The 16481-nt window shown below is 39.4% G+C and overlaps 1 long non-coding RNA gene across 1 annotated transcript in view; it reads left to right on the top strand.

Annotated features, from left to right (window-relative positions):
- LOC139182701 (uncharacterized) overlaps positions 1-16481 on the top strand; it is a 697507-nt gene that overhangs the window by 620750 nt on the left and 60276 nt on the right. The gene's annotated exons all lie outside the window — the stretch shown is intronic.

Genomic DNA, 16481 nt, shown 5'->3' with positions numbered 1-16481 from the left:
CATTTAAAAGTTCATTATTATTAATATTTAAAATTAACTTTCTAAATTACTGACTTGCTTTGCATTATTAATTGATTTGTTTTATTTAATACATGCATATGGTACAAAACTCACGAGGTACGCAAAGGCTTATGTTAATAATCAAAAATATGTCTCCTTTACAGAACTGCCTCCCAGCTATTGAGTTTTCCTCCCTAGAGTCAAAAACTCTTACCAACTTCTTCAGTTTTCTTTTACAGACATTCTTTGCTTATGTGAGTATATATGTATACATGTCCATTCTTCAAATTTATTTTTAATTATATAAGCAATACAGGAACACTATTTCCTTTTACAAATTAAGACAATACAGCCTAGGCTTAGGAGCCTTTTGATCATCTCTCCAACTCAGTCTCTTCCCAAATGTTGCCACTGTGAATAATCCAACATCCACATAGTAAAAATACTACCAAAATGTTTCCCTGCACTTACTGCAAATATACATATCTACAGAAAATTTATAGCATTGTTTTACTGTTTTAAACAAAAAGACATATCAAGAGAATCATTCTATGATTTGCTTTGGTCAAATCTTTAAAGCACTCGACTCGGATAATAAAACCTCTTCTCCATTCCCATCAACAGTGCTAGAGTGTTCCCTTTTCTCCACACCCTCTCCAGCATTTATTGTTTGTAGACTTTTTGATGATGGCCATTCTGACCAGTGTGAGGTGATATCTCATTGTGTTTTTATTTGCATTTCTCTTATAATGAGCGATGTTAAGCATCTTTTCATGTTTGTTAGCCATCTGTATGTCTTCTATGGAGGTCTTTTCCCCACTTTTTGATTGGGTTGTTTGTTTTTCTGGCATTGAGTTGTATGAGCTGCTTGTATATTTTGGAAATTAATCCTTTGTCAGTTGTTTCATTTGCTATTATTTTCTCCCATTCAGAGGGTTATATTTTCACCTTGCTTATAGTTTCCTTTGCTGTGCAAAAGCTTTTAAGTTTAATCAGGTCCCTCTTGTTTACTTTTGTTTTTATTTCCATTACTCTAGGAGGTGGGTCACAGAGGATCTTGCTTTGATCTATGTCATTGAGTGTTCTGCCTATGTTTTCCTCTAAGAGTTTTATAGTTTCTGGTCTTATATTTAGGTCTTTAATCCACTTTGAGTTTACCTTTGAGTATGGTGTTAGGAAGTGTTCTAATTTCATTCTTTTACATGTAGCTGTCCAGTTTTCCCAGCACCATTTACGGAAGAGGCTGTCTTTGCCCTATTGTGTCTTCTTGCCTCCTTTGTCAAAAATAAGGTACCCATAGGTGCATGGGTTTATTTCTGGGCTTTCTATCTTGTTTCATTGGTCTATATTTCTGTTTTTGTGCCAGTACCATACTGTCTTGATGACTGTAGCTTTGTAGTATAATCTGAAGTCAGGAAGGTTGATTCATCCAGCTCCATTCTTCTTTCTCAAGACTGCTTTGGCTATCTGGGGTCTTTCATGTTTCCATATGAATTGTGCAATTTTTTGTTCTAGTTCTGTGAAAAATGCCATTGGTAATTTGATAGGGGTCACATTGAATCTGTAGATTGCATTTGGTAGTAGTCATTTTCACACTACTGATTCTTCCTACCCAGGAACACAGAATATCTCTCCATCTGTTTATGACATCTTTGCTTTCTTTCATCAGTGTCTTATAATTTTCTGTGAACAGTTCTTTTGTATCCTTAGGTAAGTTTATTCCTAGATATTTAATCCTTTTTGTTGGAATGGTGAATGGGATTGATTTCTTAATGTCTCTTCATGATTTTTCATTGTTAGTATATAGAAATGCAAGTGATTTCTGTGTACTGATCTCGTATCCTGTAACTTTGCTAAATTCACTGATTAGCTCTAGTAATTTTCTGATACTATCTTTAGGGTTTTCTATGTACAGTATCATGTCATCTGCAAACAGAGTTTACTCTTCTTCTGATCTGGATTCCTTTTATTTCTTTTTCTTCTCTGATGGCTGTAGCTAGGACTTCCAGAACTATGTTGAATAATAGTGGTGAAAGTGGACATCCTTGTCTTTTTCCTGATCTTTGGGGGAATGCTTTCAGTTTTTCACCATTGAGAATAATGTTTGCTGAAGGTGTCCTTGGTTTTTCTAAAAGCCAGGAGTTGCTTTTATTTCCTCTTTATCCTAGGACTGACCTCCTGTTGGTACATCCACACAGTTTCTTGTTTCTTCTCAGAGAGAGCCCTGAGAGCTAAAACGGTCTAAGTTCAAATTGGTGATGTGCATCTCATGGTCTCTCTGATGGCTCATCTTGCAGTTTTACCCTGGAAAGTAGTGACCTCTCAGAGTACTTTTATCATGAAATAAAACTTGACTAGACATTAACAAGACAGTTGTCCTCTCATCTGGTCATTAGCTGGAGAGTTCAAAGCCAGGAAAAAGTATCTTTCAGGGTAGCTTCCCCTCTACCCCCTCCATGAACAAAATGGGTGGGAGCTGGGGGGATAACAGTCCCACCACTGTGACAGGAACTCTTGACATACCAGAGAGAAAAGGTAAAATCTGACCCATGTAAATGATCAGATTCCATGCAGAGTCAGTTACTTGACAGTAATGCCCATGTCACTTTGACAAGCGTCTTTACACTACTGATCACATAGTCTTCTGGAGGAAAGATGCTGCCTCTGAAAAATGATCACAGCTTTGCCACAGATTCATATGACCATAAGGTGACTTATACATTTTACAATAAGAGTATCTGAGTATTTCAAGCAAGTGGGAGCTCACAAATTTAAAAAACCACCTACTGCATTGTGAGGCAGCTTAATTGGCCCAGTTCTTTTGTTATTAAAACTTTGGATCCTATTATGACCTCTGTGCAACATTGGATAAATTTAATCCCTCTAATGATCAGAACCAATTTTTCAAACACAAAAAATCTAGCTAATCCGAGAAAGCCTGTACTTATCTAAAATATGACCAGGCCTCCAAGGGAGCTTGTGTGCATGCTAAGTTGCTTCAGACATGTCTGACTTTTTACAACCCTGTGGACTATAGTCTGCCAGGCTCTTCTGTCCCTGGGATTCTCCAGGCAAGAATACTGGAGTGGGTTACCATTTCCTTCTCCACCAAGTGAGCTTATCTTTACCTAAATTCTGTCCAAAAGAATGTAAAAGGGCAATTTTCTTTTTCTCATTAACCAACTTCTTACCAATGTGGTCATTTTTGCTTATCATAAAGTTCTTCATTTGAAGTGAGATTTGGGGGCTAAATATACTTTTATTTTGTTACACAGTTTCTATAGAAATGGCGATCAAAGTTCTCCTTGGGTTATATTGTATGTTAGCCAAAGCAGCGGATTCAAGAAATAACTAGTCAGGACCTGCCCTTCCTTTTCCACATTTAATGTTATCATTGCTCATTCTCATTGCACTCATTTAATCCCATCAGATTTGTGGTTGATGAACCAGAGTTATGAAATATTATCTCACATTCTTTCCTCAATATAGCCATTAGTATAGTCTGAAAGGTTGCCTGTTTCGTGATTTTGCTTGATATATAAAATGTTTATCATGCCTAAAATAGATGTGGCCATAATCTGTATTTATCATACAAGCTAAAAAATCATATAAGCAAGACAAAATATTGGGTTCTGCTCTTACAATGAAATGTATATTTCCCTTTATGTGGCAAGGTCTTGGATCAAGAATGTGAATAAAGTGATGCTTTATAAAAGAATGTCATGTGGCTAACTTTAGGGTGCTAAACACTCATTTAAGATGTTTCTCTGGTTCTTATCCCAAGCCATTTTTGCTTGACTGTGAATTGGGTGAATTTTGACTCATTTTGAGCTCATTTTGGCAAAATGCCAGTGGTTTGTTTCTCTTAGCTATACAGACAGTTCTAGCAGCCTGCTTATCTTTAGCCAGGTTGTCTTGAATGATTGCCAACTTGAAGATGGTTTCAGGCTTGTCAACATGCTTCTAGGGGAGGGTTGGGCAAGAAATATTTCGGTCATTCTTTTGTGTTTTAGAGTAAACTTTGTCCTTGCCTCTCTCCTTTGTAGCTCCTCCTGAAGTTCCCTAAAGGTCCAGAGGACTTTAGAGGGAAGATCCCTTAGCCTAATTGAGTTTGTATCTTTTCTTCAAAGCCATCAAAAAGTTGGTCCTAAGCTTCTAGTCTACCTCTTCCCTTCTCCTGGAATTCAGTTGAGATTTATAAATATAATTTATAATATTCATGAAGGCTGTTTGCAAAGGTTGGGGAGAGGAAAAGGAAGACACTTCTGCTCTTATGGTCCTGCCTCACTCATTTCCGTATTGCCCCACCTTCCTCTGCATTCTCCCTTCATGGTGTCTTGTACAAGGCAAGAGTTCAATAAATATGTACCAACAAACTACTCCCTCACTTGATCTCCCCCAACCACCATCCAAAGTCAGTCCTTTCCTCAAGGTTGAGAGGGAAGCAGTTCTGGATAGGCTTAGAGGGTATGCATGCATGCTCAGTTGCTCAGATGTGTACGACTCTTTTTGACCCTGTGAACTGTAGACCCCCTGCTCCCAGGCTCCTCTGTTCCTAGGATTTTCCAGGCAAGAATACTGGAGTGGGTTGCCATTCCCTACCCCGGGGGATCTTCTTGACCCAGGGATGGAACCCGGGTCTCCTGTGTCTCCTGCATTGTCAGGCAGATTCTTTATCACTGAGCCACCTGGGAAGACTTAGAGGATATAATAGAGTCTAAATATATGTACTAAAATTCAAATGTGAAAAAGAATGTACCTTTCTTTATTTTCTCTAGAAGAAAAATTAGACTAGAAGTCTATTATATTAGACTATTAGACTAGAAGTCTGCAGACTCCTGGTAGCCAGTCAACACGTGTTGAGTTGAAAGAATAAATGTGCCTTATCTTGCTCTGCAGCCCCTTCCAAGTGCAGGAAGGCAAAAGTGGTGGGATGATAAAAGGTTGACCATTGGAAGTTCCCTGGCTGTCTAGTGGTTAAGACTCCATGGTCCCAATGCTGGGGGCATGGGTTCGATCCCTGGTCTGGGAACTGAGATGTCACATGCTAAGCAACCGAAAAGAGAAAGAAAGAAAAAAAAGGAAAAGCTTGCCCATTCAAGGCAACTCAGTATTTTTTGTTTGTTTTTAGTTTTTACAGTCTATTTCAGATTGTGTAATACCATTTGGGTAATTAATTGCTCAGTCTTTCAGGGTTTCTGCCTTTTCCCCAGAGGGCATGTGGGCACAGAAGGAGCTTATGGGTATCCTAGGGGTTGGGAGTTAAGGGTCTCTTATTCTCTTTTGGTCTTTCTCTGGACCACTGAGAGCTGAGATCTCACTGGGATGTAGCTCACCTCTCCTGTTATTTGAACATCACTTTCTGTCCTCCCTGAACTTTCGGATGAAGTTTTAGCAGCTGGCCCAGTGTTTGGTTTACTGTTTTGGCCTTTGCAATAAATAGTGTTTGTTTTTGAGGACCACAGCTGCCTCCCCTGCTGACTGGGAACTCCATATCAGCTCTTTTTTTAGAGACTTTTTCTTTTATCATGTTTTTATTGTGATAAAAACACTTCATATGAGACCTACCCTCTTAAAAAAATTTAAGTGTACAATACTGTTAACCATAAGCACAATGTTGTACAAAAGGTATGTAGAACTTAATCACTTTGCATAACTGAAACTTTATACCTATTGAATAGCGACTCTGCATTTCCACCCCTACTCAGTCCTGGAAATCATAATTCTACTCTCTGCTTCTCTGTGTTTCACTATTTTATATTCCTCATAAATAAAATGGTATCATGCAGTATTTGTCCTGTGATAAGTTTATTTCACCCAATGTAATATCCTCAAGGCTCATAATGCTGCCACATATGGCAGGATTTCCTTCTTTTTTAATGCCAAATACTATTCCATTACAAGCGTATGCTGCATTTTTTATCCATTCATTTGCTGATGAACATTAGGTTGTTTCTCTGTTTCCGCTACTGAGAATAATGCTGCAATGAATATGGGAGTGCAAATCTCTCTCCAACATCCTGATTTCAGTTCTTTTGAATAGATATCCAGAAGGGTATTGGGAATACTGATATGCATGTGTGAAAGAGTATAATGGAACCCTTACCTCATACTCTACATCACATCAACTCAAAATCCATTAAAGACTTAAATGTAAAACCTGAAATTGTAAACCTCCTAGAAGAAACCATATGGGAAAAGCTTCATGACATTGGTCTTGGGAGTGATTTTTTAACTATGACACCAAAAGCACATATACAAAACCAAAAATAGACAAGTGGGACTGCATCAGAAGTAAAAAGCTTCTCACAGCAAAGGAAACAGTAGAGTGAAAAGACAACCTTTGGAATGGAAGAAATACTTGGAAACACAGCAGCTCTTATAGACCCTACTAACCTCTGAGGTTCTCCAGCTAGAAGGTCTCCTTATAACTTCTGTATTCCTCACAGGCCCACACAGGAACCTCTCTGTCTCTTCCTTCATACTCACTGGTGTACTCATCAATCTAGGGTAGACACTTCTCTCCACCAGGAGTCTTCCACCACATCTACCTCATGTTGGATATAGCAGGAGTGAATTAGTTTCCTAAGATTTCAATAACAAACCATCACTTAAAACTTCAGAAATTATTCTTTCATGGTTTTAGAAGATGGAAGTCCTAAAGGTATTGGCAAGGTTGGTTCCTTCTTCTGGAGGTTCCAGGGGAGAATCTGCTTCATGTCACTCTCCTAGCTTCTGGCAGTTGCCAGCAATCTGTGGCATTCTTTGGCTTCCAGCTGAATGTGCCTCCATCATCACCTGGTGTTCTCAATGCATGTCTCTACCTCCAGTTTCTCTTATAAGGATACCAGTTACTGAATTAGGGGCTACCCTAATCCAGTATGATCTCATTTGTTTTGATTACATCTACAAAGACCCTATTTCCAAATAAGATCGCTTTCACAGAAACCAGAGGTTAGATCATCAGCCTATCTTTTTAGAGAAGAACTGATAACAAGGAGAACAGTATTGGAACACAAGCCCAGATGTTTTTAGACTTTTCCTCAACTAGCCTGAGGTTTATTTAGGTTTCTATCATCTAGGACCGCCTACGTACAGGGAATGAGGATGCAAAATTCCTTCTACCTTAGTTTCACCTTCCAGAATACTATCTTTAATTCCTTGAGTCCTCTTCTCCATGATGGAAGAACTGTAGTCTCCTCTGTCATTTCCCTTTTACACAGACACTCACCTACAGCTCGGTGCTCAAACCCCTAGGCTTTGTTCTTGATATGTCAATACTGAAGGCTGGTCAGAGAGATTTTTCCAGTGCCTTTTAACTGGGGCTTAGCCATGGCCTCCTATCCATGGAAGCCACTTGGTAATCAGCATCATGGAAATTCTTATGCTTTGAGAGCATGGCCACCTCTGCTTTCTCCTGAATATTCTTCTTTCTCTCCTTAAAGATCAGTATACCTGGATTTTCTCAGTGTAGATAGTCTTTTTTTTTAAGTAATTTTAATGTATTTATTTATTTTTGGCTGTGCTTGGTCTTTGTTGCTGCACAGGCTTTTCTCTAGTTGTGGCAAGCAGGGGCTACCCTCTAGTTGAGGTGTGTGGGTTTCTCATTGTGGTGACTTCTCTAGTTGCCAAGCATGGGCTCCAGAGCACAGGCTCAGTGGTTGTGGCACACGGACTTAGTTGCTTCGTGGCATGTGGGATCTTCCCAGGTCAGGGGTGGAATCTTTGTCTCCTGCATTGGCAGGCAGATTCTTACCACTGGTCCACCAGGGAAGCCCATCAGTGTAAATAATCTTTTTAAAAAATTTTATTGAAGTATAGTTGATATACAATATTATGTTGGTTATAGGTATAAAATATAGTGATTCAAATTTTTTAAAGGTTATACTTCATTTATTATAAGATATTAGCTATATTTTCTCTGTTGTACAATATACCCTTGTAGCTTATTTTCTGCCTAATAGTTTTTAATCTCTTAATCTCCTATCCCCATCTTCCCCTCCACCTCTCCCCACTGGTAACCAGTAGTCTGCTCTCTATGCCTGTGAGTCTGCTGCTTTTTTGTTATGTTCACTAGTTTGTTATATTTTTTAGGCTCCACATGCATGTAAGTGGTATTATCCACTGCTTAACTTTCTCTGTCTGACTTATTTCACTTAGCATAATTCTCTCAAAGTCCATCCATGTTGCTGCAAATGCAAAATCTTTTTTTATGACTGATGAGTATTTCACTGTATATATGTACCACATGTTCTTTATCCATTCTTCCACTGATGAACACTTAAGTTGCTTCCATGTCTTGGCTGTTGTAAAGAATGCTGCTATGAACATTGAGGTGCATGTGTCTTATTAAATGAATTTTTTTTCAGTGTATATAGTTTTGCCAGACCTTTGAATTAAGGACTTGAGGGGTAAAGAAATTTTGAACAAGTAGACTCAGCAGATCACAAACTTCATGGAGGAGGAGAAGGTTCTAGGGTACAGTCATCTGTCCAGAAGAAGAGTTTAGAGATGAGATGAGCAGGTTCTGCATGCCCAGGATGCCCAACATGAGAGTACCGTGTGAACAACTATCTCTGTACACCTTCAAGTGAGAGAAACTCATTTGTCTTTCTCCCTCTACAAAATTGTTCCAATCCTACTGGACTCTTTGGTCCATTCAGAGTGGCTCAAAGTTGCCTGGTAGAGGTCATGACTACTTTATCTATGGCCCAAGGAAATTATACTGGTTTTTATCTAAGCCTCAGTTTGTTGTGTTTTTTTTTTTTTAACATAATATGGAATGGTAGTAGCCTCTTTGAAAAATTGTCATAATTATTGGACAAAATATATGCAAAGCAACTCATCTAGTGCCTGGTGATTAGGGGATGCTTAATAAGCAGTGATACCTTCATCATTAGTCTAGTCTGCTTCTCTGTCCTCTCTCTAGATTACACCACTTCTCTGAAATTATCCCTTCTTTAAATACTCCTTCTGCCAAAAAGAAAAATAAGGAAGAACAAGAATATTAGGCTCTCTAGAGTTCCTCTTGTCCATTTGCCTATGTAGAGAACTTTATCCTAAGATTCAGAGTTTTCCCTGGGCGTTTCAGATTCTATAATTGGTCAGCCTGGCTGTACAAAATTCTAACTACAGAGATTTATGACATGTATCCCATTCTACCATGTTGCACAATAATTATGCATAGCACAAAATCTGTTTCAGTGTTTTTTTTAGAAAATGTCATTTGATCATCCGATTAGTCTTAGTTCACATGTGTTCATTCGTCACCATTTGTTGCTCACAATGTCTTGGAGTAAAGGAAATATCAGTCAGTCACTGCACTGAGTCGTCTGAGAAGAGGAAGAGGAATGGGCCCCTTATCCCTTTAGCTCTCTTACTTGTAGGTGATGTCTCTTCATCGCCTGCTTGTAGATGGCCAGCTTGGTCCAGATGCTTACTGGAAAGAAAGAGAAGGGGCTAGCAGTTCATCAGGGCGGAAGGATGTGGGAATTTCATTAGAAGGGACTACTAAAGATTCAGCTAAGAGTGACTCCAGAGTTTTAATTTGTTTTGTTTTCCCACCACAGATAAGTGAGCCCCTCCTGTCAAAGTGATGTTAGGTAGTCCTATTGTAATCACTGATAACTGCCATTCACACCACTGCTCAAGCCAATACCTAGGAATCATATTTGACTTTCCTCTTTCCTTTGGATCCTGAGTCCAATGTATTAGCAATTACCATCAGTTCTCCCTTCAAAATAAATCCCAGATCTAGATTACTTCTACCATGCCCACCATCATCTCTTACCTAAACCACAGTCTCTACCTGGTCCCCCAATTCCTACTTTGATATTTCTACAGTCAATTTTTCACCCCAGCTTTCAAAGCAGTCTTTAAATGTGTATTCAATTATTTTATTTCCCTATTCAAAAGCTTCTATAGCTTTGTACTGTGCTTCTAATAAAAATAGAATTCCTATCTCAACCCACAGGACCCTGCAGTAATAACTCTGAGAAGTTTTCTGCCACTCCACTTCCTCATGACTCCACTTCAGGTGGCTCTAACCTTGCCATCTCTCCCATCTCTCAGACTTATTCCTGTATCAGTTGCTATGCCCTGTGTCTGGGACATTTTTACCCCTTTCCTTCGTTCAGATGTGACCAGCTCAAAGGGGCTTTCCCAACACTTACCTCTATCATTTTCTATTCCATTGCTGTTGTTTAGTCTCTAAGTCGTGTCCAACTCTTTTAAGACCCTTTGGACTGTAGCCTGCAAGGCTCTTCTGTCTATGGGATTTTCCAGGAAAGAATACTGGAGTGGGTTGCCATTTCCTCCTCCAGGAGATCTTCCCAACCCAGAGATCAAACCCTCCTGTGTCTCCTAAACTGGCAGGTGGATTCATTACCATTGAGCCAGTGGGGAAGCCCTCTCTATTCCATTACTTGGCTTTATTTTTCTTTGTAGTCCTTATTTCAGTCTCAGATTACATATATAGTGTATACCTTTTTCATGTGTTGACTTTATATCTCCCCACCTAGAAGGTAAGCTCATGAAAGCAAGGAGATGGTCTTGCTCATTGCTGTATCCTCAAGATTTTAAAGATTCCCTGGCCCTAATATAGGTGCTCAGAAGTAGTTGTCAAATGAAAGGATGAATAAATGATACCTTTAAAATACCTTCCTGTACTTCATCCTTCACCCCATAGCCTCAGAGTCTTCACTTGTTCAACCAAATCAGAATCTCTGGAGGTGGGGCTCAGAGTTCAGAAATTTTTAAAAATCCTTAGGTGATCCTCCGTTGAGAATGACTAGGTAAATCAGGAATTTTCAACACATAATGTATGCATGAATCACCCAGACATCCATTAAAATGCAGATTCTAATGTAGTAGTAGTAGGTATAGGCCTGAAAGTCTGCATTTCTAATAAGGTTCAGGTGATACCACAGCTGCTGGTCCATAGACTGTACTTTGAGTAGCAGGGCCTGATTGCTAAGAGCCCTGGAGATCTCCATACTGTGACTAAAGTGAAGATGACACCATCCACATCTACCTCGACCCAAGGAGCCTGCTAGTTGCACCCTGGAAGGCTCTGGATTGAACACAGAGGAAATGTTTCTCTCTCCATTTAAAATCATTGTTTTTAATCTTTAACTTTTAATTTTGAATTATTTCAGACACACAATGAGTAGAATTTCTGCATATCCTTCACTGGATTTCCTGAAAGGGTAAATCTCACCTAACCAAAATGCAATTGTCTGAATCAGAAAATTAACACTGATATAGGGCTACTGAGCTACAGACCATATTCAAGCTTTGCCAATTGTCCACACTCACATCCTTTTTCTGGCCAATCCAGCATCGTGGATTGCATTTAGTTCCCATGTTTCTTTAGTTCCTTTCATCTAAAACACTTCCTCAGTCTTTGTCTTCCGTGATCTTGAAACATTTGTAGAAGATTAGCCACTTATTTTGTAGAGTGTCCCTCAATTTGGATTTGTCTGATGTTTCTTGAGGATTAAATTCAGGTGGTGAATTTGGGGCAAGAATATCACAGGAATGATGTGTCCTCAGTGCATTATATCATAAGGCACAAAATTTCAATTTGTCTCAATGTTAGCAATGTTAACTGTGGTTTCTTGGTGAAGATGGTATCTTCCAATGCTATTTTCCCTTTGTAATATAATAGGTATGTTGTGGAGAGACACTTTGAGACTGTAGATATCCTGTATCTCATCACATTTTTCATTCACTAATTTTAGAATTAATTAATGATCCTTACCTGAAGCAATCATTAGTGTGGTATATGGTCAGGTATTAATTTTCAAATTCTATTTTTTCTTAAGTTGGAACTCTACTATAAGGAAGAGCTTTCTTGTCTCTACTGCTTATTTATTTTAAAAAGTATTTATATAGGTATGAGTTTGTGGATTATTTTATGCTCTTGGTTATAACTCCTTGCTTCTATCAGTCTTTTTTTTTAATCAAACTGTCCTCAGTTTAGCTAGTGAAAGCCCACTTGAGCTGCATTCTGTGTCCCTCATTTTTTTCTTGTACTTTCTTACAATTGTGAACCACAAGGTATTCTAGATTCCTCTTGGATTTTCCCTTCCCCAGCTCAGAATCAGCTATTTCCACCCCCACCCCCAAAAAAGTGCTGCTTCCTTTTTATAGGATATGGTATTTAGAAAGCAGGATTTGGATACAAGATGCGCTCATCAGTATTAGAGTGTTGATTATAAATATATATATTTATAAGCACATACCTATATCCATTTCTATACCTATTTTAAGTCTACATTGAAAGTCATGAGTTCAATGCTGGTGATTTGCTTCTGTTTGTACTGCATTTTAGAATCACCACCACCCTTTTATTGATTTTAAAGTTTTCTTTCCTCCTTTTATTCCTCTCTCCTTCTTCCTTCCCTCCCTTTTTCCCTCCCTTTATCCACTTTACAGTCCTTGCCCCTTGATTTAAACATGTGGCCCTCTAGTCTGATGAAAGGAAGCAATTTTGGAATCTGAAGGCCCGAGTTCGGTTCTTGGCTCCACCACTTTCCAGCTCTGTGATTGTGTGTGAGCAATGTCTCACTGTAATAGATCCTCAAGGAAACAGAATTCTTTCCTGGCTCAATCTGTGAAATCAGGCTAAAATGTTTTCCTTTGAAATTCTCAGACATAAAAGCTGGTTTATCGCTCCTTCCTGACTTCAGTTCAAGTCTTCCTTTTATCAAGACACACAGGCAGGCTGCCTTCCCAAGACCGTTCTTCCCAGCACTTCTAATTGAGCAGTTCAGCTACTGTTTCTCCCCTTGTTAAGTCTTTCTTGTCACACAGGTACATTGGCCCCCAGTTGCCTATACACTATGGCTCTATGTGACATCAGTTTCTGCCCCTTCTACATGTATCCCCTATATCCATTGTATAATTGCCTGTCTGTCTCTACATCTGTCTGTCTGTCTGTCTTTCAGGGGAATAAAAGGATTACAGCTTCAAACCACATATTTGAAGAGCAGTTCCTATTAGAATTGGTAGTATTTTTCACTTAGAAATTAAAATGACAGCATCATGGACAAAATCAGTTTGATTCCCCAAGCATCAAATGTTGACTACTGTTTCAAGAGTATTAACTCCTCAAAGGGCAGTTATAGTTAAGATTATTTAAGAACAAAGACTTTGGCAAGGCTTCAGTGGAAGGGAGCTGTGTTCTTTTTTGGGCATTTGCATTTTAACAGACTGAGAAATAAATCCACTTTTTAAAGGGAAGAACTATTTGCCATCTGCAGTTAGTTAATGTCTGAGGCAGGGAAAATCTGTCGTTCACACACATTTGGGATGCAGTTGGCATATTTTCCTCTTCCGGAGGGTTTCATCAGCAGTGACTGAGATCGAAACACCCTGCCTGGTGTGTTATAGTGAGCCAGCCACTTGGCTTTTGCTTGGGGCAAAACCTTAGTATCTTGAGAGTAGTATCTGCTCATTTTTCCCTTGTGACAAAAGTCTGAATATGATTGATGGAAGAATTGGTATGGTCATAGATAAAATAGTAAAGAATATAGTCACCATATTTCCAGATACTGGTAAAGCAGCCCAAGTGCGATCAGGCTACATTATTCAAATGGCCTTGTGCAGCAGGGCAGGCCATATGTAAGGTGTACAGGGTGTACAGGGAAGGGACAAGACAGGAAAAGAAAAGGAACTCAAAAAGCCACCTCATAGAAAGGACTGTGTGGGGACAGAGAAAGGAAATTTTGACCACTGACATGAATGAAAAATTCTAAATGAGGTAAAGATGGTTAAAGAGGACATGTAGAAAGGTTCAGATGATGTACACCAAACAAATGTTTTGAGCTACCTTTCAAAGAAACTTAGCACAAATATTTATATTAGTTCTCAGATTGTTTGGATTGGTGTTCTTAAAAATGAAACCTTAAGTAGCAACAAAATCTAGCAGAATCTAAGAAGTGATTTGGTATATTTGAGTAGTAAGCAGGGGTGATGGGCTTCCCACATGGTGCAGTAGTAAAGAATCTACCTGCAGATGCAAGAGATGCAGGTTCAATCCTTGGGTCAGAAAGAATCCCTGGAGTAAGACATCACAACCCACTTCAGTATTGCCTGAAAAATTCCATGGACAGAGGAGCCTGCATGGGGTCACAGAGAGTCAGACATGACTGAGTGACGGAGCATGCACAAGCAGGGGTGATAGTCAACATAAGACATGGGCATTTTCCATTAGAATGGATGCTCAGCCAGTCAGAATGACTGTCAGCCATAAATGACAGTGCATCACCCCAGTGTGTGCCAGCCCAATGTTCTCTCTGATCATCAGTGCTTCTAGCCCTGAAAGTGGTTTGTGGTGATTTATAGGCATGCAGGTGCTATGAGCTCAAATGTCGTTCAGTGTTAGTTCCGTATGAGCCTCATGAGAAACTGGGCCAGGGCAGTGGGGTGGGGCGGACAGAAACTAATGAACAATCTCACGTGGTCCTACCCCTGCCTTGTGCATTACTAGAGAGTGCAATTATCTAATATGTATTTACTAACTGTATTTCAGCTATGAAAACAAGGGAAAGGGCACTCTTGTTTCAGTTTTGATCATATTGACGGAGTACAGGGTAACAGCGGTAATGCTCACCAAATGTCCATCTTGTCCCTGTTTCCTAGCATCGTTGCATTTAGGTTGGGGCCATGAGTAATTTTGACCAATAGACTGTGAACAGGGGTGACATGGGTCACTTTTACACCAGGTGGTGGTTAAAAGCCAGTGTGCTGCTTCCAGTTTTCTCTTGACATGGCAATTTATGAGGCCATATTGTATGATTCTTAGAGACAGAAGGCAAACCCAGTCTGCATGGAACTTGATGTGAAAGACAAGCTTGTGTTAAACCAGTGAGATTGGCATAACACAGCATAACTTTTCTTTTATGATATATATGCAGCAGCTTTATTCTTTTTTTCTTAATATATGTATTTTATTGAAGTATAGTTGACTTACAATGTTCCAGGTGTACAATAAGGTGATTCAGTTATATATATACACACATATATTATTATTATTAATTTATTTACTTTTAAATTGAAGGATAATCGCTTTACAGAATTTTGTTGTTTTCTGTCAAACCTCAACATGAATCAGCCATAGATATACATATGTCCCCTCCCTCTTAACCCTCCCTCCCATCTCCCTTCCCCATCCCACCCCTCTAGGTTGATATAGAGCCCCTGTTTGAGTTTCCTGAGACATACAGCAAATTCCCATTGGCTATCTATTTTACACATAGCAATGTAGGTTTCCATGTTACTCTCTCCACACAGCTCACCCTCTCCGCCCCTCTCCCATGTGCATAACTCTATCCTCTATGTCTGTTTCTCCATTGCTGCCCTGCAAATAAATTCTTTAGTACCATTTTTCTAGATTCTGTATATATGCATTAGTATATGAATTTATCTTTCTCTTTCTGACTGACTTTACTCTGTATAATAGGCTCTAGGTTCATCCACCTCATTAGAACTGACTCAAATGTGTTCCCTTTTATGGCTGAGTAATATTCCATTGTGTATATGTACCACAACTTCTTTATCCATTCATCTGTCCATGGACATCTAGGTTGCTTCCATGTTCTAACTATTGTAAACAGTACTTATAGCAGCTTTATTCTTCATGGTCCCAAACTGTACACAACTCAAAGGTCTACAAAAAGACATGTGTAACTAATAGCTCAGCTGGTGAAGAATCTGCCTGCAATGCAGGAGACCCTGGTTCGATTCCCGGGTCAGGAAGATCTCTGGAGAAGGAGCAGACTACCCATTCCAGTATTCATGGGCTTCTCTGGTGCCTCAAGATGGTAAAGAATCTGCCTGCAATGCAGGAGACCTGGGTTTGATCCCTGGGTTGGGAAGATCCTCTGGAGGAGGGCATGGCAACCTACTCCAGTATTCTTGCCTGGAGAATCCCCATGGACAGAGGAGCCTGGTGGGCTACAGTCCATGGAGTTGCAAAGAGTCAGACACAACTGAGCGACTAAGCACATGCACACATAACTAGTACCCGACAATGCTCATTCTGAACAAAATAAGCCAGATACAACATTTTATATCCTGTTTTATTTTTTTTATGTCAAATTACAGATTAGATAAAACTATGAAATAGTGACTGAAAGTATATCTGTGTGCTCCTGGTTTGGGGTGGGGGAAGCTCAGTACAGCATAACTTAGCCTGGTGGTAAATGGGTCCCTTGTGGATACTGCATAATGAAAACCCAAAGTTTGTTCTTTACTAGAAAGCTGTGATGGCACAGATACTGAGTATTAAAGTGCCACTGATCTGTGTTATCCAGTAGCAAACATTTTTAAAGCTTTCACCTGTGATAACTTGGGGAGGTGGCATGCAACATAGTATACCAGCAGTACGGGAGGAAGATACTATAAAGCAGAATATAAATCATGTCTATTGACTGCCACTGGCTAGTGCTACAGGAAACAGATAAACTCAGAAAAGA

The sequence above is a fragment of the Bos indicus genome, chromosome 4, assembly GCF_029378745.1.
Source record: "Bos indicus isolate NIAB-ARS_2022 breed Sahiwal x Tharparkar chromosome 4, NIAB-ARS_B.indTharparkar_mat_pri_1.0, whole genome shotgun sequence".
Taxonomy (NCBI): Eukaryota; Metazoa; Chordata; class Mammalia; order Artiodactyla; family Bovidae; genus Bos; species Bos indicus.
The sequence above is the reverse complement of the archived record's forward strand: the minus strand, read 5'-3'. Positions and strand labels throughout refer to the sequence as shown.